Raw genomic sequence first — 20,672 nt, 5'->3', positions numbered from 1 at the left:
CCACTCCTGGCTTGTGCTATTGTGGGAGATGCCAATTCAATTTAGAAAACTAAAATCTAGAAGCCATTGTATAAGAATGACAATTAGGAAGAGTAGCAATGCCTTAACTACCACTTTTTAGGGGCAGAAATTTATCAGCAGACCCCATGAGTATCTTACTCATACGCTGAAACAAAGCAGAGTAGGCTATGGAAGCTGTAAAGCTGACTTTGTCTATTGTCAATATTATGCAAATAAGCTAAAGTAACATATAATTATCCACAATGGGGTGGATTTTTAAACATGCTTCCTTAACACTGCATTATAGTTTTCAGATTACTTTTGTGATTCTAGAGGAGGTTCCCCGAAAGGTCACCGATTTCCATGATGCAGTTTTAGAATTCACTCATGCATATTATGTGACATGATTTTTGACCTCCCATATAGGGACAAAGCTAAATATAAAACTGTGCTGCAAACAAGCTCAATTCTTTGTATGCAGGCATGATCTAACAGTATAATCCTTGGTATGTTTACTCTGAAGTTAAGTCTTGCAATATTCAATGACACTCCCAAGTAATTAAGCACAGGATTGCAGGTTTAAGAATTTTTAAATTCTATGTTTAAGCGATATAATATTAATACATAAAGCTCTGTAGACAAGCATTTCAGATGTTTATGTATACAGTGGTACCTCAGGTTACATAGGCTTCAGGTTACATAGGCTTCAGGTTACATAGGCTTCAGGTTACAGACTCCGCTAACCCAGAAATAGTACCTCGGGTTAAGAACTTTGCTTCAGGATGAGAACAGAAATTGTGCTCCGGCGGCGTGATGGCAGCAGGAGACCCCATTAGCTAAAGTGGTGCTTCAGGTTAAGAACAGTTTCAGGTTAAGAACGGACCTCTGGAACGAATTAAGTACTTAACCCGAGGTACCACTGTATACATATATCACATTTATGCCAAACTGCCGCTCCCTCTCTGCAGACTTATTAAAGTCTGTGGTTACATTTTCACCTCAGCCATATATCATGGATGGCATTTAACCGAGTCAGGTGCATTGATTTCAATAGGTCTGCTCCTGAGCAAAACTTAGTTGAATACCACCACATCTCTTTTATCTCAGTCAGATCCAACCATTCATGAATCCTTCTCCTGCAGCTAAGTAGTGTGGTGTTCCCGTTTTGTTCAAGTTATTATTAAAGCTGAAGGCTGACTTATGTAAAAGTGTGGATTGGGTGTGACATTAGCTGACTGGAAAGAGAGGGGCGGACTCTCTCTCCTTGAAGACAAAAGCTACTTCCTTATAATATCCAAAAACATCTGCCTGAGGCAACCACACCACTCTAAGCCTATAGGTAGGACCAGTTCCAGTGGTGGGGAACTTGGTGTCCCTTCCATTTCTACTTGGTGTCCCTTCCATTTCTGCTTGCCTCCTAGATTGCAGGACCTGCATCCAGAACAAGGAAGCTGCCCACACTCTTCCATTTCCAGCTCTCATCTCCCTGCTTCCTTAGTTAGAACCAGCATTTGTCAGTAGCTCAGTAGTGTTCTCAAGTATCCTTGGCTACCCATGCCTGCCACTTAGCCTGGCACGGCTCAGATCATCACATGCTTCCTATCATGTGACACTGGAGAGCTCCTGTGCTGTTGGACCACTTCATTCATCTTTTCTGGTCTAGCCGCTCGGTAAGAACTGCAACATTATCTGCTCCCTGTTTGCTGTCCAAATAAACAAGGGCTTCACATATTCTATGATTCCCCAATCAAAAACCTGGTAAGAAACTGAGGAACAAGGGGTGCAAGGCAGATCACATCATGAATACATGACAGAAGCAAGAAGGAAGGAAATATTGGTTCCCTCCATAATAATAATAATAATAATAATTTATACCCTGCCCATCTGGCTGGGTTTCCCCAGCCACTCTGGGCGGCTTCCAACAAAAGATTAAAAATACATTAAAACATCAAACATTAAAAACTTCCCTAAACAGGGCTGCCTTCAGATGTCTTCTAAAAGTCAGATAGTTGTATATTTCTTTGACATTGAGTGGGAGGGTGTTCCACAGGGCGGGCGCCACTACTGAGAAGGCCCTCTGTCTGGTTCCCTGTAACCTCACTTCTCTCAATGAGGGAACCGCCAGAAGACTCTCGGCGCCGGACTCTCCTTCAGGTCTACTGGGCTGAGGCCATTTAGGGCATTAAAGGTCAGCACCAACACTTTGAATTGTGCTTGGAAACGTACTAGGAGCCAATGAAGGTCTTTCAGGACTGGTGTTATATGATCTTGACGGTCTCTCCCAGTCACCAGTCTAGCTGCTGCATTCTGGATTAGTTGTAGTTTCTGGGTCACCTTCAAAGGTAGCCCCACGTAGAGCACATTGCAGCAGGAGATAACTAGAGCATGCACCACTCTGGTTGGGTATTAGCCACAATGACACACTGAGGTTTAATTCCTAGAACCACCAGTGTCCAGCGAGGTAGCAGATGGATGGGAAGGACTGGAAAGAGGCCATTGATGCTCAGAAGTGAGCAAGGCTAAGAAAGCCCCACCCCCCATTCCCACACTTTTTGGTAGCAGACTTGTCAGCAACAGGAATTGTAGAGTCAAAGCTGCGTAGGTTTGCAGCTACTGACTGGCCACACCAGGAACACATAAGATACATCAGCAGCCCTGCACCTTTCATGGTGTTGACTATAGTGGCCTTCTGCCACCCTTGTCCCCACCAGTAAGGGTGTGGAGACTTCCCTATCCACTGGCTGCACTTGGCAACAGCAGGATCTTCCCATTGTATTGGCACACCAGCCGCTGCTGCCGAAACATCCCCATTTTTTCATTTTCAGACATCTTCTGACCAGGTAGGGTTGGACAAACCTGTCAATTTTGGTTGCTCATGCCGCCAGTCTTCAATTCTCCACATTTCCACATCAGCTTCTGAATTCACCTTTTAAAAATAATAATAAAATAATAAAAAATCGTCATCCTGAAAATTCATCAGCATTTCAAATATGTGCACATTTTTGTATGCAATTTTGCCTTACACATTTTCGCAAAGTACCTTATATTTTATCCCATCATTGTATTTTCCCTAATCTAATGCATTTTCCCCCTGTTATTTTCACTAATATGTGCATTTTCACACACACTTTACTTTAGTATATGCATTTTTGTGCATATGGCTGGGCTGGAGAACTGAATTGCAAAATTTAGAGAAGTACGAATTTCAAAGGGTGGTGGTGTTTCAGTCCACATATTATCTTATCAAGTGTAAAATGGGTAAATTCATGTTTAAATGCAATCTGATTTGAATTCTCCCCATTCCTACAACCAGGGCAACCCTGTGTTTGTTAAGGTGTTGCTGGTAAAATCTGCTATATCAGTTGTTGTACCTAAAGTATTTGCTGTTCTCAGCAACCATCTTGTGCCCTGCACAGTGGTACCTCAGGTTAAGTACTTAATTCATTCCAGAGGTCCGTTCTTAACCTGAAACTGTTCTTAACCTGAAGCACCACTTTAGCTAATGGGGCCTCCTGCTGCCGCCGCGCCGCCAGAGCACAATTTCTGTTCTCATCCTGAAGCAAAGTTCTTAACCCGAGGTACTATTTCTGGGTTAGCGGAGTCTGTAACCTGAAGCGTCTGTAACCCGAGGTACCACTGTACTGGTGAATCCTGCCCTTCTTATCTGTACAGATTAACAAAGAGAGATAATGCTACCGTTACAGCATTCTCGTTCTTTCTTTTTCACTTCCTGTTTTTGTAATAATAGTCTCTGTTTATAAAAACACACGTTCATGGCGGCAACAGGAATATTGCTGGAAGCATTAGTCATAGTTTCTATTGTGGAGAGATGACAGTGAGGTGCAGGAGGACATCAATTCAGATGTTCACTCTGTTTTTCTTCCAAGGTCCTTGAATGAATATTCTATGTGCTTCAACGTTTTGCTTGCTAAACAGAAGAAAACTGCTTTTCCCTGCAGAAAAAAAATATAATAGTCTACCACAGGAGTCAGCAAACTTTTTCAGCAGGGGGCCAGTCCACTGTCCCTCAGACCTTGTAGGGGGGCGGACTATATTTTGGAAAAAAAAAATGAACTGGCCCCCTGCTGAAAAAGTTTGCTGACGTCTGCCATAGAGGATGTCCTCTTCATGTTCCTGGGAGGGTCTCCTCATTGTTGGGTCTCTCCCTCATAACTGGGACCCAGCTGAGAGGTACTGGAATGCCATTACAGCAAGTTCCAGCAGAGGGGGAAACCCTTGACTAGCGCTATTCTCTGCCAGTGTATCTACTTGTAAGAGAGGACATGCAAGAGGCTGGAGTTGAATCCCTTTATTGCCAGTAACTCTAGCTGGGAGAAGAACGACTGCAGCTTGCTGTGAGAAAGAACAAGGAGCAGCCCTTCTCATTTTCATGAGTAGCAGTGGATCAAGGATGGAGCTAATATAATATGGGGGAGGAGGAAATGCTTCCCTGGAAAGCCCCAAACTCTGCTTCCCCATTTCTGCTGAAATATGAACGCAGCTGCTTGGGGATAATTGATTTTTAATTGCTGGCAATCCACATCTCATCAACACAATGTGAAATAATTCTCACCCCTTGCATCTTCAAATTCTGCAGACATCTGGGTATCTGTGCTCCATTAGCAACCCTTTTGGGCTTCATCCATCTTTTCAATCTGAAGCAACCCTTGACTGCTGGGCCACAAAGTTTTACCAATGACAACGATAGCAAAGGAAAATATATGAGTTGTGTATGTACAGTAGATTTTGTAGTGCATGTTTGTTATGGGGAACTTTTTCAGTTGCATTTGAAATTGGGCTCAGCAAATGAATTGTTCCCCTTCCCCTCAAAAAAGCTTTCTCCACCTCCTGATCCCATAATTTAGAAACCTGTTATGTACCTGATAACATCAGCAGGACTGAAGCAAGATCAAAACCTCCCCAAGAATTTCCATACTCCTCCATGATTCTCTGTAGCCTATTCTTCCCCCAACAAGCCTAAATATTATCCTACTGCTCCCTCTCATTCTCCAGAATCCAGACCCTCCAAGTGTCCCTATCTTCCAAGGACAGTCCCAGATTTACAGAAGCTGTCACAGTTTCTGATTTGGTCCCAGGATGTTCCGCTTTTCCTTAGAACGACCCTATTATCATTGGAAAATGTTGGATGGGTGTGGAGTTGTGGAGTTGTGCACAATGCAAGGAGATAAGTAACAATGTCACCATTAGAAGACATCTGAAGGCAGCCCTGTATAGGGAAGTTTTTTCATGTTTAATGTTTTATTATGTTTTTATATATGTTGGAAGCTCTCCAGAGTGGCTGGAGCACCCCAGTCAGATGGGTGGGGTATTAATAATAATAATAATAATAATAATAATAATAATAATAATAATTTAGGATGTCCCTATTTTCATCAGAGAAATGTTGGAGGGTATGGAAATCTAACCTAGCAGTGGTGGCAGAAGAAATAGCAACAACTGGGAGGTATTCCTCTTCCTATTGCCTGGGACACTGAAAATGCAAAATGTTTAGAGTGGCCAGTTATGCAATACCCAAAAAGAGACATGGATTTGCATATAATCTGCATGTATTAATTAATGCATATATACAGTTGGAAATAATTAGGTAAAGGTAAAGGTACCCCTGCCCGTACGGGCCAGTCGTGTCTGGTTGTGTGCTCATCTCGCTCTAGAGGCCGTGAGCCGGTGCTGTCCGAAGACACTTCCGGGTCACGTGGCCAGCGTGACAAAGCTGCAGCTGGCGAGCCAGCACCAGCGTAGCACACGGAAACGCTGTTTACCTTCCCGCTATAAAGCGGTCCCTATTTATATACTTGCACTTAAGAGTGCTTTCGAACTGCTAGGTGGGCAGGAGCTGGGACCGAATGACGGGAGCTCACCCCGCCGCGGGGATTCGAACCCACAGCGCCACCCGCGTCCCTATGTGGAAATAATTACTATAGTTTAAATAGAAACAAGATATATCACCTTAGCAGGGAAAGCTGCAATTATGTGTTCTGTATGCCTCCTTGGTCTGCTGTCCGGGTGCCAACTTTTGGACAACTTCAAGGTCCATTCCTTTCTTATCATTCTTTATCTTTGAATTGAGCTTGATTTGCACAGGCCTTTGAACAGAAGATTCCTTCAGATCATTTGCAAAGTAGGACACATGGACAACCTAGGAATTCCAGATGGCAGAAATCCCAGAGTCCTGTTTGAGTTAGCCGACCAGTAATGGAATACCTGTTTTAGCTTTATTATTTTGGGGGTTTTCATATAATACAGGAGAAGGACCCAGACATCTAAGTTGTGGGGAAGACTAAGACTGCAGTCCTTTCACTTTTCCACTGAAGTAGTAATTAGAGGTGATAAGTTAATAGGTAAAAGGTAAAGGACCCTTGGAAGGTTAAGTCCAGTCAAAGGGCTGTGGCGCTCATATCCACTTTCAGGCCAAGGAAGCCAGTGTTTGTCCACAGACAACTTTCCAGTTCATGTGGCCAGCAGGACTAAGCTGCTTCTGGGGCAACGGAACACCGTAACAGAAGCCAGAGCACACAGAAATGCCATTTGCCTTCCCGCAACAGTGGTACCTATTTATCCACTTGCACTGGCATGCTTTTGAACTGCTAGATTGGCAGGAGCGGGGACAGGAGCTCACCCCCTTGTGGGGATTCAAACCGCCAATCTTCTGATTGGGGAGCCCAAGAAGCTTGGTGGTTTAGACCAGAGAGCCACCCATGTCCCAAATAAACAAGCACACAATCACTGATAGGTCCACCCACCACTGTGAGGCTCAAAGCAATGAAGATGATGCCTCCCCAGCTGTTGCCATTGGCTGTGGATTTCTTGTGATGTCACAAAAGCTCTTGGCAACTGAGTGGATACAAAGGCAGGCCAAGGGGAAAGCCCTTTACTGTTTCCAGCAGGACACACCTAGCAATGGATGTGACATTCAGCACTGCCCAGGTTTCTGCCACTTGCAGGAGGCAAAGTGGTGAATGGAAGGAGGCAATCCTCTGGCAGTGAGAGGCTAGGGGGTGATAATAAGGCAAGTTTGCTTGCTTGAAGGCTGCTGGTATCTGTGATTAGAAGCTGGCAGATGTCTCATGATGGACCCAAGAGAAGCTGGCAGATGTTGGTGGATGGAAACCAGTGGCATTTGGATTCGGAAGTTGGTGGAGGCTACAAGGCTAAAGCAAACTGATGTTTGTGGATGTCAGCTGATGGAAGTTCACCTTTGGAAGACAGTCAACAGAAACCAGTGGATATTTATGGACTGAAGCCAGGGCGCGAACGTGAATGGGTGTCATCTTTTTAGATGTCGGTTGGTATATGTTTGTGTGAGTACATGGGGAGTTTCAAATGTGGTTGAGGCAGAATGGTGTTTGCATGTGCACGAATGTGATGTGTGCAAGGTAGATATGAATAGATGGAACCCGTGGGAGGGGGGATATTGGTTTCATGGAATCAGAGAATCAGGGAATCGAGTTTGGGACGGAGCAAGATCATCTAGCCCAACACTTTACAATGCAAAAATCTTTTGCCTAGTGTGGGGCTCAAACCCACGACCCTGAAATTAGGTCTCATATATTTTGTGTTTCCATGTTGCAATGTTGTGAACTGCCCTGTGATCTTTGGATGAAGGGCAGTATTCAAATTTTAATAGCAGTACTAGTAGTAACAGTAGTAAACTTGCACTGGAGCTGGGACAGAGCAACGGGAGTTCACCCCGTCGCAGGGATTTGAACTGCCGATCTTCTGTTCGGGAAGCCCAAGAGGCAGTGGCATAGCGTGGGGGGTGCAGGGGGGCCGGCCGCACCGGTCGCAACATCTGGGGGTTAGGGTTAGGGGGCGCAAATCCACGGGTTAGGGGGTGCAAATTACTTTCCTTGCCCCGGGTGCTGACAACCCACGCTACGCCACTGCCAAGAGGCTCAGTGGGTGGGGGACTTCCCTGTGGTAGAGACCCCAATCTATATCCAGGCAAGTGGTAAGCCACTGTGTGTATTCCACCCGTCAGTGGTTTAATGTGAGAAGCATTTTGGTGGAGGCAGGCTGCACCTCTCAGGAGCCCTAGCTATGCCACCTGGAGCAGGCATAGCGAGGGGTGGAATAGGATACAGTGGATGCTCAGGTTGCGAACGTGATCCATGCAGGATGCACGTTCGCAACCCGCAGCATTCGCAACCCATGCCTGTGCACCTGCACCTGCACAGGTTGTGATTTGGCGCATCTGCGCATGTGCAAAGTGCGATTTAGCGCTTCTGCTCATGCGTGACTGCCGAAACCCGGAAGTAACCCGTTCTGATACTTCCGGGTTTCGGCAGTCCGCAAAGACACAACCTGAAGCACCTGTATCTCGAGGTAAGACTGTACTACCTACACCTTCATCCCTGGCCAGCGCACATTGTCAAGGCTTCAGATGCAAAAGGGGCTTCCTCATTCTGATTGCCTCAGACTCCAGGTTGCCCATCAAGAAGAAGAAGAAGAAGAAGAAGAGTTTGGATTTGATATCCCGCCTTTCACTCCCTTTAAGGAGTCTCAAAGCGGCTAACATTCTCCTTTCCCTTCCTCCCCCACAACAAACACTCTGTGAGGTAAGTGGGGCTGAGAGACTTCAAAGAAGTGTGACTGGCCCAAGGTCACCCAGCAGCTGCAGGTGGAGGAGCGGAGACGCGAACCTGGTTCCCCAGGATTACGAGACTACCGCTCTTAACCACTACACCACACTGGCTCTCCACAGGCCACAGTCTACTCACCGGTTAATAAAGACACAATGAAACATGAATTAAGTTTAAACGTTAGTGGGCAAATTTTGGCCACAACTTAACTGAGTACAGAATGTGAGCGGTATTGGCTTGGGCATTGGAATCCAAAACTATAACTGACTCCTGCCCGTCCTGTAGGGAGTCTGGTAAGGATAACCAGACAAAGAGGGAGCTCGGTTGATAGCAATTGACTCATGCTCTACCTCGAGGCTCCTGGTGGGTGGGCATGGCCCTCACCTCTCTGTGGGCTTCGGACGAAATTCAAACCCCCGGATTCCTTTAATGGAATATCCTTGATCGTGGAGGGGCAGGTCAGCAATCAATAGACAAAAACACTGCAACTTTGAAACACATAGTTTTGCTGCATAAGTTCAGGGAAAGGTAGGTGTGTGTGTGTGTGTGTGTGTTTAATGGCAGAAGCAAGCAGTTTTGCAAAATTAGTAACAAATTATCCATTTATGTAAAAGAAAATCCAATATATCCCCATATAGCTACATATAAATGATTAAAACATGTAGCTTATAAATAGAGGTGGATTCACATGGGTTGTACAGTGGTCATCTGATGGCTCCACGCTGAGGCCAGATCAATTTTCAGTCTGGAGAGTGTTAACTTTTTCCATGCACCTCCCTGTGGGCTGAAAATGTAGCCTGTTTGCTGCACATTGGAATGAAGAAACAACCACTTTGCTGTGCAGGCTGCTGTAAAATGCACATTATAAGCAAAGGCAACATTTCCATCATGAAAATTAGGTCATATTTCGTTTACCAATAAGCTTGATGGAGAATGTATCCACATGGCACAATTGTGTGTTGTTGTTTTATAAAGACCCATATGAACAATATGTTAATGAAATAATGCTTATTCAAACTTTAAAAAGAAATTTCAGCTGACAAACGTTATTTTGCTTGCCCTAACAAAATTTTCAAATCTACTTTCCAAACTCCATTCCAAGTGTTTTTTTTCCAACCTACCCAAGGCCTGTGGCTGAAGTCTTTTGGCATGTCTTAACTCTAGCTAGGGGTGTCAACAAGATCCCCTTGGGCGAGGGGAAAAAAATGCAAAAACTATTACTATTCTTGTCAACAAGAACTTTGCTTCTCTGAATTATTCATGCTGCATAATGATCTTCCAGGTTCCTGTCAGGAAAACGAATCACCATATTATTACGCTGCCAGAAAGTGTAATTAAAAATTGATCACCATCGCAGCGGAATTCTTTCCAAAGCCGTGGCAAAGGAGTCCGAATCAAATTCCTGTAACATTCCTGCTATTGTGTGTTTAACCTGCGTGAATACAAAACGACACAACATTGTTAAGTGGGCTTGTCCTTTGGATATTCATGTGGGTTGCATTTATCATTTGTTCGGTTTCCTAACCCGGCGAATGAATTAATTGTTGTGCTGCACTTCATTTCAAAAGGCAGCAACTGTGCCTACCCAGCGCCCGAGGCAAGAGGGAAGCTATGAAATCTCCGCTGCTGCAATTACACAGCCCCTTCTGGGCTTAGGGAAATATTGTTCAGGCATTTGATTAACTGTCAAGTGCATTAATCAGTTTCTCACCAGTTGCGTTTCTTGGAAGCCACAGCAGTCAATTTGGTTTCTCTTTCTTCACAAGTTATTAGTGGGGAATGAAAAAGATGCTGGAGAAAACAGAAAGCCACAGGTGTTTGTCGCTCAGAGGGCCACAGAACAGCAGAGCGACACAGGCTGTCCTCCACAGAAGACGCCTTAAGGCTTCGTGAGACCAGTGATTTGGCACTGCCACCTCATTCAGCCATGCCCAACCTCACACCCATGCAACCCTGTAATAATCTCTTAGGAGCAACTGGGGACACCATGGGCAATGAGCCTGGTTTGCTCGATGTCGCTGCTACAATTGCTGTACCTGGGAAGCCAAATACATGAACGATTGATTTGACAGTATGCCACTTTAAAGTAAAAATAAAAATAAAGAAAATTCTCAAAGGGATGTACACACTTGTGCAGGCAGCACATCAACATCATCATTATATTACCCTTCATCAAAAGTTCTTAGGAAATAATAATAATAATAATAATAATAATAATAATAATAATAATAATACATTTATACCCCAGCCATCTGGCTGGGTTGCCCCAGCAACTCTGGGCAGCTTCCAACACACATAAAAATATCAATAAAACATCAAACATTAATAGTAACAGTCTGATCCAATATAAAAAGTCACAATAACTTTACAATAAACAACTTATATTCAATAAAGCAATATTCAAATATCCATTATAACCCAATAGTTAACAGTAAAATTAAAATCACCTGGCACCTAAAAATATATAATGAAGGCTCCTGAGCATTCCACAAATTGGGAGCCATTACAGAAAACGCCCATTCTCGTGTTGCCACGTGGAGGCACACCAAGAAGGGCCTCAGATGATGAACCCATATGGGGGGGAGGCAGTCCTTGAAGTACTGTGGTCCTGAGCCATTAGGAAGCTGGCTTATGCGGCGTCAGAGACCATTAGTCCATCTGTTATTGTTTACACCGACTCTGTGGGGTTCAGGCAGTGTCCTTGTCCATCCCTACCTAGAGATGATGGGGGCTTTATGTAGGCAAATAATAATAATAATAATAATGTTCTCCACCACTGAGCTACTTAGCGCTTGTCCAACACAAACCAGGTCCCTCCTTTTTTTGTTACTGCTGATCAGGTTCTCCCCGCCCCCTTGTTCTTTGCTTCTCTTCAGTCACTATGGCAATGCTTTATGGGTCCTCTCTGTTAAGTATAATTGTTTAATTGACACTGAAATGGAGACTGCCTGAGTGTGCATTGCTAACACTGGGGATTTCCCATGGCGGCATACTGAGAGCTCTCTAAGCTTTAGCTGAGTTAATGATTAGCTGAGAAAGTTCTCTGCGCTAACACGCGAGTGTTTAACCTTAGATCAAATGAGTAAGGTATTCAGTTGCAAATTTGCCATTTTGGAAGGGTCATGGCTTTTCCCAGGCTCTGTGGGAAAAGGATGTGATAAGATGCCGCTCCAGGAGCTCAGGAGCCTTGGGCTGGAATTCTATGCTGGCTAATGGAGCCTGAGAGAGAGAAAGAGAGAGAGAGAGAGAGAGGTTTGTCAGCTCTGATTGTAAGTTATTTTATTTCTAAAAAAAAGAACCTATGCCTTAGGTAAGCATATGTCTTATAGAATTATTTGGATGTATCTTTGATTGTTTTGTACCTGTTTTGTAGAAGTTCTGCTTAGTAAAGCTTTGAACAATACTTATGGGTTTGGACAATGTTTTATTCCAAAAGGAGTCAGTTTTTGAGCATCCTGTTCAAGCTGCACAATATTAATACAGTGGAACCTTGGTTCTTGAAGGCTTAGTTGATGAACAAATCAGCTCCCGGATGCCAAAAACCCATAAGCAAGTCTTCGGGTTTTCAAACATTTTTTGGAAGCTGAATATCTGATGCAGCTTCTGCTTGAGTGCAGGAAGCTATTGCAGCAAATCGGAAGCTGTGCCTTGGTTTTCAAATGTTTCAGAAGTTGAATGGACTTCTGGGATGGATTCCATTCTAGAACCAAGATCCCACTGTATCTGCAACGCTCTCCCTCAGCAGTGTACACCAATGCCCTATGATAAACCTATTTCTCTTATGAAAACCATCGAAGGCTTTGTTTTTTTTTTTTTTAAAGTGGGAGTCTTGTCCAGATGAGGGTAACAGAAAACAGCTCCAGATCATAGCTCTAGCATCCAGTTCCAGCATTTGTTTTCGGATGTGATAGAAAAAGCTTTGAGAATGAAACATAAATTACATCTACATATTTTAATGAACCCTTTTGGTCTACTGTGCAAAGAGACTTTCTTAAAGTCTCTGAATATTTGAAACTGAAAGCAAGGTCAGGACTTGAGACATGGGATGGCACCATCGGTTTCTGGCCTGGGCCCAGAGCCACAAGCTAAGGGCTCACTGTCTGTTCCCCCTGGCCCTTTTGCTCCTCCTCTTTCTCCTTTTCCTCAGTGCCACCATTGATGGTGAGTGTGTTCAGTCATAGGGACAAGGTGAAGGGGCTTCAGCTGCCTCCATTGCGTCCTCCCTTGTAGATGAGCCAGTTTAGCTCACTAGAGAGATGCGCTTGACTGCTTTTGCCATTGGTTACATTTCTCTGTTTTGTGAGATTTGCAGTCAGGAATAAGAGTAATACCTCTGATACTGGTGATATATAGAAATGATAATCAATTTTTTGTTAGCATGAACTCAAAACAGGGTCCCCCTGCAGTAGTGGTCATACTGAACCACTGTGCATTTAAATATTTCATTCATTTGACCATTTACTTCATACTTTTTCAGGACTGTGGGCATGCAAAGACTTTAATTGTTTGATATCACACTCTCCCAACCTATTTTTGCAGTTTTTACTGTTGAGTTCAATTGCCTTTTGGGGTTTTTAGTTTTTTGGTTTGCAAAGATTACGTGTTCTTCATTACAGCACCATAGTGTTTCATAATGGCACTTCTTTTAAAATCACATCAAACCCCAAGTTTGAACATGTTGAGTAAAAAAGTATAGTAAACTCTCATGACCGATGAGTTATCTAGAAAGCAAATTCAATACTGCAATGTTATTTTTGTTAGCTGTGGAAATGTATATTTATAATCTACCTCTCCCAGCCTGCAATTCCTCTTCACGTTGACCATTACATTTTTTTGTACTTTGCGTGATTAGAGTTAAGATAGATGTACAGTGGCGTAGCGTGGGGGGTGCAGGGGGGGCCGGCCGCACCGGGCGCAACATCGGGGGGGGCGCTAATCTAGTGGAAGAGACTTGAGTGCTAAATGCCACGGGTTAGGGGGCGCAAATTACCACGCTACGCCACTGTAGATGTATAGATTCTGCAACAGGAAAGAACCTGTAGATTCTGTAACACTAACGTCTACCGTGCCGTTGGACTGCAAATGTTAATACATTTGGAGCCTGAGCTTTCGGAATGAACTTTGTAGGTAATAGCCTACTTCATCATATGCATGAAATAGAAAACCTCTTTGGAACAAGTACGTTGTCCATTAGCCTCTGGGCTGACAAATACAGCTGCCTGCAGTACCTCATTAAGCAACCTGATTGATGGGACTTGAGATGCCAAATGGCAATTGAAAAGGCAAGCAAAATAGGGTGTGAAAGAAGGCTTGGCATGTCTGGTGAGTGCTGCTCTGTATACAATACAATCATATAATCCATTTTTTCCTAGCCTGACTCAGGAGGTGAATCATAGGTGTGAATGGAGAATGTGCTCCCATTGAACACAAAACAAAAAGCCATATAGATACAGGGAAAACTAGCAAAAGAAGTTTCCTGTGCCCAAGAAACTGGTCGGTTGAAGTTGCACTTCCCCTGAAGGCACAGGTTCTGTTAAGTATAATTGATTTAATTGAGACAGAAATGGAAAATGTATGCGTATTAACGACGGTTTAAAATGGAAAGTGGTGAAATGTATATTGCCAGCCGCCACTAAAACGTAGAAGAACCTATGAGGCCCCTTCTCTGTTTCCTTGGGCATTTTGTCTCTGACTTTAAAAGTTGCTATATTTGAACAACAAAAATCCAAAAAAATAGCTCAATAAATTTCATGGGCATATGTGACACATTCTTTAGGCTTGAATAAGCAATATAAGTGGTTCTCTCTCAGTAACATGTAATTACTTTCCATTGGATTTACAGCTCACCAACTCTCCTAAGTGTTAATAGAATTCCTGTTCTTGAATTCTCACTTTGTTAACTTCATCCATCCTCTACCATTACTGCTATGAGTTTGCAGAGGGTGGGTAGACTGTATGCCTACGGGGGCGTGGCGCCCAACGAGGGTGGGGGGCAGCCATGGTGGCACCCCAACGGGATGGCGCTGCTGGGGGTGGTGCGCTCCCCCTGCACTCCTCTTCCTCCTCCAGTGGGTGGGGCCCCATCCCTCTACTGGCCAGTAGTTAGAAAGACAAAAGGCCAGAACTGAGAGTTGAGTTATGTGAGCTAGAAGCTAAAAGTTGGCAGGTTGCAGGCTGGGCAGCCAGGAGCCAGAATCATGCCTAATTTCTGTTGAAATCCAAGGCCCTCTTGGGGTGTTAATGCTGTGAACCCCTCTATCGTAGGCTCAGGGTGTTTATATGTGTAAATAAACCATACATCATAAAAACACTACAGTCTCTGCTGCTCCTCATTCTAAAGGAAACTGAACCCTGGGTAAGTGCCTGGAACCCCAGGAATTTCACGTTGCTCGGAGATTGTGTTGGTGTTCGACAATACTTGGTCATGTGTATATCTATGGACTCAACATCTTCTTAGATCGCTGACTCTGGAGAGCACAGACCTCTCAGTACAAACACTGGCTCCCAGCACATTTCCGAGCACAATTCAAAGTGTTGATGCTGACCTTTAATGCCCTAAACAGCCTTTGCCCAGTATCGCTGAAGGAACATCTCCACCTCCATCATTCACTGAGGCCCAGCTCTGAGGGCCTTCTGGCGGTTCCCTCACTCTGAGAATTGCTAGGTGGGCAGGAGCAGGGACCGAGCAACAGGAGCTCATCCCATTGCAGGGATTTGAACCACCGAGCTTCTGATCGGCAAGCCCTAGGCTCTGTGGTTTAACCGACAGCGCCACCCTCTAATAAACTTGTTGCAAGTAAAACTGAGGAGTTTCCTACTGTTGTTACTCTATTCACTGTTGTAATTATTTCCCTACTTGTTATTTTCTGTTTGTGTTTCCACCGTTCTGTACCTAAAGCATAAATGAAGTTATAGGTTAAGAATGTTGATTTGTATGTTTGGAGAGAGGCTAAAATGAAGTCTACTTTTATTTAGGATCTATGGCCGTAGTGATGTAGAACAATAGGTTGAGCAACAGGTAAAAGGCATTCTCGAAACTAGGATAAAAACAGATTTTAAAAATATTATTCCTGGTTGGTATCAGTGCCTGTTAAACCTTGCCAAGTGCTTTATTATGGCATGACAGCACTCCTGAAATCTTTTTGAGAAACAATCTGAGTGAGGCTCCTGGAGGACAATATCCTCTTGCAATGCAAAATTCACCATGAAGAGGAGCCATTACCTTCTAATTTATTTTTAGTGAGGTCAACACAGTTATGGACCTTGCTGTCAAGGGTGATTCTAAAATTCATTACTCAGTGAGGTTCCACATGGTTTATCTTGGGGTCTGCAATTGAGTGATGCCAATATTGTGCTTGTCTGACATTTTAAATATGGCATTCTGCGTGAAGTTAGCAAGAAGGGCCATTTGTTTGAACTAATGAGGTAATATTTCTCTCCCCTCCTTTATCACTGACTGTGGTATTAGTTAGCCAATTAATCTAAATTCACAGGCATCTTTCAGTACTCCTTCTAGAGTGGATGCCTTTCAACCTAGGTGGTGGTGAAAGAATAAATGAATTATATTGCATTACAATAACACCCCCCAACCCCCCCCCCCAGCAGAAACTCCCTTCTAATTTTTGCAGGGGGCAAATGAATTCATAAAAATTGGCAACAGATTTGGATCTGCACATGTTTACTTATTTTCCTTCCAGTGTTATTTTGTATTATCTTCAGTAACCTTGAATATCTGTACAGAAATACAATTAATCACATGCAACAGAAGACTCCTCTACCTGGATCCACTGCATTGTCAGTGCCCCTCTACTGCCCTAAGATTTATTTTTCTTTTTTTCTTTTTAAAATATTGCCTTTTAATTTTCATTGAAACAGAACATAACAAAAATACATATCAAATTCGTTCCAAAACCAAAGCGTTCCAAAACCAAGATGTGCTTTCCCATAGAAAGTAATGCAAAACAGATTAATCCGTTCCAAACTTTTTAAAACAACCCCTAAAACATTTAACATGAATTTTACTATCTAACGAGACCATTGATGCATAAAATGAAAGCAATAATCAATGTGTTGTACTACAAAATAAATAAGACAGTATTGTAGCTGACAAAAATTATCACCCACAAAGTCACAAAAACAAATTAACCAAAAAAGCCTCAACCCCCCCCCCCCCAATAAATAGCAAAAACAAAAGTGACAAACTTAATCCGTTCTGGAAGTCCGTTTGACTTCTGAAATGTTCGAAAACCAAGGCGTAGCTTCTGATTGGTGCAGGCACCCCGGAAACAATAGCCGACATCCTCATCAGACATTCGGCTTCCGAAAAACATTTGAAAACCAGAACACTCCCAGGTTTTCAGCATTTGGGAACCAAGGTGTTTGAGAACCAAGGTACCACTGTAATACAAATGAGTTTACATTATCAAGAACCTTATTGCATCTATTTATTTCATCTAGTAAGCAGCTAGAGTGTCAAGAGCTCAGCCCCTCAGTTGTCTACCACTGATATCTGTAACGGCTGAAAGAGTTTTAGCAGCCATCATTCAGAAGGTTGTGGGGTTTTTTAAGCCCCAGTAATATCCACCCAGAGATCTATTTGTACTCACTGGGCTTTCCTTAAATCAGGAGGAAGGGTGGGATATAAATTTAATAAATAAATATTTATGTCATTTCCTTGAAGTACAGTTGCATACTCAGACAATGATTTCATTGGAATCCTTCTCTAGTTAAATGTTCAATGATGTCCGTTTCCGGAAGCAAAAGTGCTTGGTTTACTGAATGCTTTAAATCTTGTAGTAACAGTTTTTTCTCCTTCTTGAAGAAGTATTGCAGAGAGACAAAATGAATGATACCCAGTTTTCCAATCTGTTCCTAGAATTGCAAGCAGATAAATTCTTGAGAGGCACAGAATGCCAAGTTTAGTTCATAAATCATATTGAGATGCTCGTGGATGAGCAGGAATCTCTGAATATAAATGTGAAGCCTTTCAGCCATCTGCTACAAGAAGAGGATATATTTTTAGATCTCATGAAACGTAATGAATCCGATCAGAGAAACAGAGATCTCATAACAGCACCAATCTTTTACATTATCTACTCAGAAGGTACTCCCATTAAGTTCAGCAAGGCTTGCTCCCAGTTACACGGATATAGAATTCAGTGGGGCTACACCACTTACATGATTTCCTCTGAGTTGCTGGTGGATACCAGGATGCAATGGGAAGAAGAGGTAGTGGAATGGTCAGCGTGGTGCAAATGCGCTGGCGGAGCCAATCTGGTGTTCCTGCCCATGCAATTGCACTGCACTGACCTCACCGCTGTCACACCACACTGCTCTCCATCCCAGCAGCATCCCAGTAGCAGCATTGACTCAGCTGCAGGGAGGTCATGTAAGTGCACAGTCCCACTATGTCGCCTGCCACTGCAGCCTAAATCACAGATTGTTGTTGTTTAGTCATTTAGTCGTGTCCGACTCTTCGTGACCCCATGGACCAGAGCACGCCAGGCACTCCTGTCTTCCACTGCCTCCCGCAGTTTGGTCAAACTCATGCTGGTAGCTTTGAGAACACTCTCCAACCATCTCTGTCCCCTTCTCCTTGTGCCCACCATCTTACCCAGCATCAGGGTCTTTTCCAGGGAGTCTTCTCTTCTCATGAGGTGGCCAAAGTATTGGAGCCTCAGCTTCAGGATCTGTCCTTCCAGTGAGCACTCAGGGCGGATTTCCTTAGGAATGGATAGGTTTCATCTTCTTGCAGTCCATGAGACTCTCAAGAGTCTCCTCCAGCACCATAAATCACAGATACACTCCTATAAATTCACCAGCTCCTTGAGCCCATTCAGTTTAATGGTAGATCCAAAACAATTATTCCTTATGATAGGGTTGCCATATGTCCAGGTTTCCCCAGACACGTCCTCTTTTTGGGGGGGGCGCAGTATGCCTGCCCAGGTGGATTTTTGTATTTTACATGAAATGTCCAGGCTTGGGGGTTTGTTGTTGTTGTTGTTGTTGTTGTTGTTTTGGAAGAATTAGCAAAAACAATACAACAACATCAGTGAAGCAAAGTGAATCCTTTATCTTAACTGCCCCATTCAACAATTACTTTGCTTCTCAGTTTGCTTCTTTTGTAACATGATATATTTATTAAAGACAGTGATATTGGAATGAAACATGGTATACATTCTTAAGTTTGAATACTAGATGACTGCCAAGGTAGCTAGTTTTGTGCAGCAGCAATAGTTTGTCATCGCAGGATCATGTCTTAAGTTTAGAATTTTTAACACCTTACCTTGTCTTTTTGCCATTTTAATAACTATTTTATATCTCTTATTTTTTTCTAAAATATTTTACATTGTTTTTAATCTCCACATGTAATAGTATACAGTGGTACCTCGGGTTACATACGCTTCAGGTTACAGACTCCGCTAACCCAGAAATAGTACCTCGGGTTAAGAACTTTGCTTCAGGATGCTTCAGGAGGCCCCATTAGCTAAAGTGGTGCTTCAGGTTAAGAACAGTTTCAGGTTAAGAAAGGACCTCCGGAATGAATTAAGCATGTAACCAGAGGTACCATTGCACTCAATGTATTTTATTGTGTTTTATGTGTTTTGTTTTCTTCTTATCTTCTCTACTGGTCATTGACTGATTATGCACACACACACACACACACACACACACACACACACACACATATTGTCAGAGACTGGGCAGAGGACGAATGGTGGAGACCGCCTCACCTCCCCAGCTTGACCCTTCCAGGGAGGAGGAAGAGGAAGACGGTATACAACATGAGTTTGAGGGAGGTCACGGCTCAGAGGAAGATGAGAGGGAAAGCTGGGAAATCATGGGAGAGCCAGGACAACACCCAGCTGACATGGGATCATTAGAAAGCATCCCAGACCCTCCATCTCCTAGAACCCGGTGAGCCTTAAAAGTAGGAGAGCAAAGAGCTCAAAGACAGAGGGCACATAGCAGCACCCACAGAGGAGATGATAATGATGAATGAGAAGGTGGAAGAGACGAGGTGGAGATTCACTCGGGACAACGCCATTATCCAAGAGCGATAAGGCGGACAGTGGTGGGAAGTAGGGGGAGGAGAGGTGGGGAAATATTGTTAAAAAGGTGTAGTCATAGGCATATCAGTATTCAAATCTGAATTGTCAAATTGTGTTATTATTGTTATTATGGTTTTTGTTGTATGTGTCTTTTGCGGTTGTTTGTATTGAAAAAATGATTAAATAAATTAAAAAGAGAGAGGGGGGGTGGAGATTCACTCGGGACAACGCCATTATCCAAGAGCAGGCATAGGCAAACTCGACCCTCCAGATGTTTTAGGACTACAACTCCCATCATCCCTGACCACTGGTCCTGTTAGCTAGGGCTGATGGGAGTTGTAGTCCCAAAACATCTGGAGGGTCAAGTTTGCCTACGCCTGTCCCAGAGGCTGGGTTCTATAGTCTCTCTCTGTAAAGACTGAAATAAAAAAGGACGGTAAGAAACTTTCCCTTGTCATCATCATCATCATCATCATCAAACCTTTTATTGGCATCACATACGGTACAAACATCCAAAACAAATCAATACAGAATTACCACTTCCCCAGTGGCACAAAACATTTGCTCAAAGAAAGGAGGCAGAGCAGTCTATCGTCACATCTCTAAGTCTCCAGGGAGATCAGACGTCTGCAGTGTATTTCGATGACAAAAAACCAAATAGAGATATTTAACCACTAACTTGGTGAGCTCCTGATCATTCCCCAGTAATAGAAAATGTATGACCTCCAACTCTGGTTTCCATTTGGGGATACAGAGTTGATCTAGAAATTGCTGGCGGAAATCAGCATATAGTTTACAATTAAGAACCATATGTGTAAGGGTTTCCACCAGATGGTCTTCACGTGGGCAAGTTCTTTCTCCTTCCACCCTGCCTGAGAACCTTCCCCAAAGGAGGCTTGATGGATTTGAATTAAACCCTTGTCTTTATACTTTCCTGGGCAACCAGCTGGGAGCAGATGACAGGATCCTGACTGACACACCCACACCCATAATAAAACATTAAACATTTTACAAATTCCCT

The 20,672-nt window shown here is 43.5% G+C and overlaps 2 long non-coding RNA genes across 2 annotated transcripts in view; both read right to left on the bottom strand.

Moving 5' to 3' along the window:
- Window positions 1-20,672, bottom strand: part of LOC309380717 — a 370,732-nt gene that overhangs the window by 113,126 nt on the left and 236,934 nt on the right. The window lies entirely within an intron of this gene.
- Window positions 2,564-6,216, bottom strand: LOC309380746. The gene is made up of 3 exons (XR_014173103.1): window positions 5,968-6,216; window positions 4,574-4,671; window positions 2,564-2,926 (listed from the first exon to the last, which is right to left on the bottom strand). It is a non-coding gene; the product is annotated as an uncharacterized lncRNA (long non-coding RNA).

Source organism: Podarcis melisellensis (genome assembly GCF_964234715.1).
Source record: "Podarcis melisellensis genome assembly, chromosome: 11".
Classification (NCBI taxonomy): domain Eukaryota; kingdom Metazoa; phylum Chordata; class Lepidosauria; order Squamata; family Lacertidae; genus Podarcis; species Podarcis melisellensis.
The sequence above is the reverse complement of the archived record's forward strand: the minus strand, read 5'-3'. Positions and strand labels throughout refer to the sequence as shown.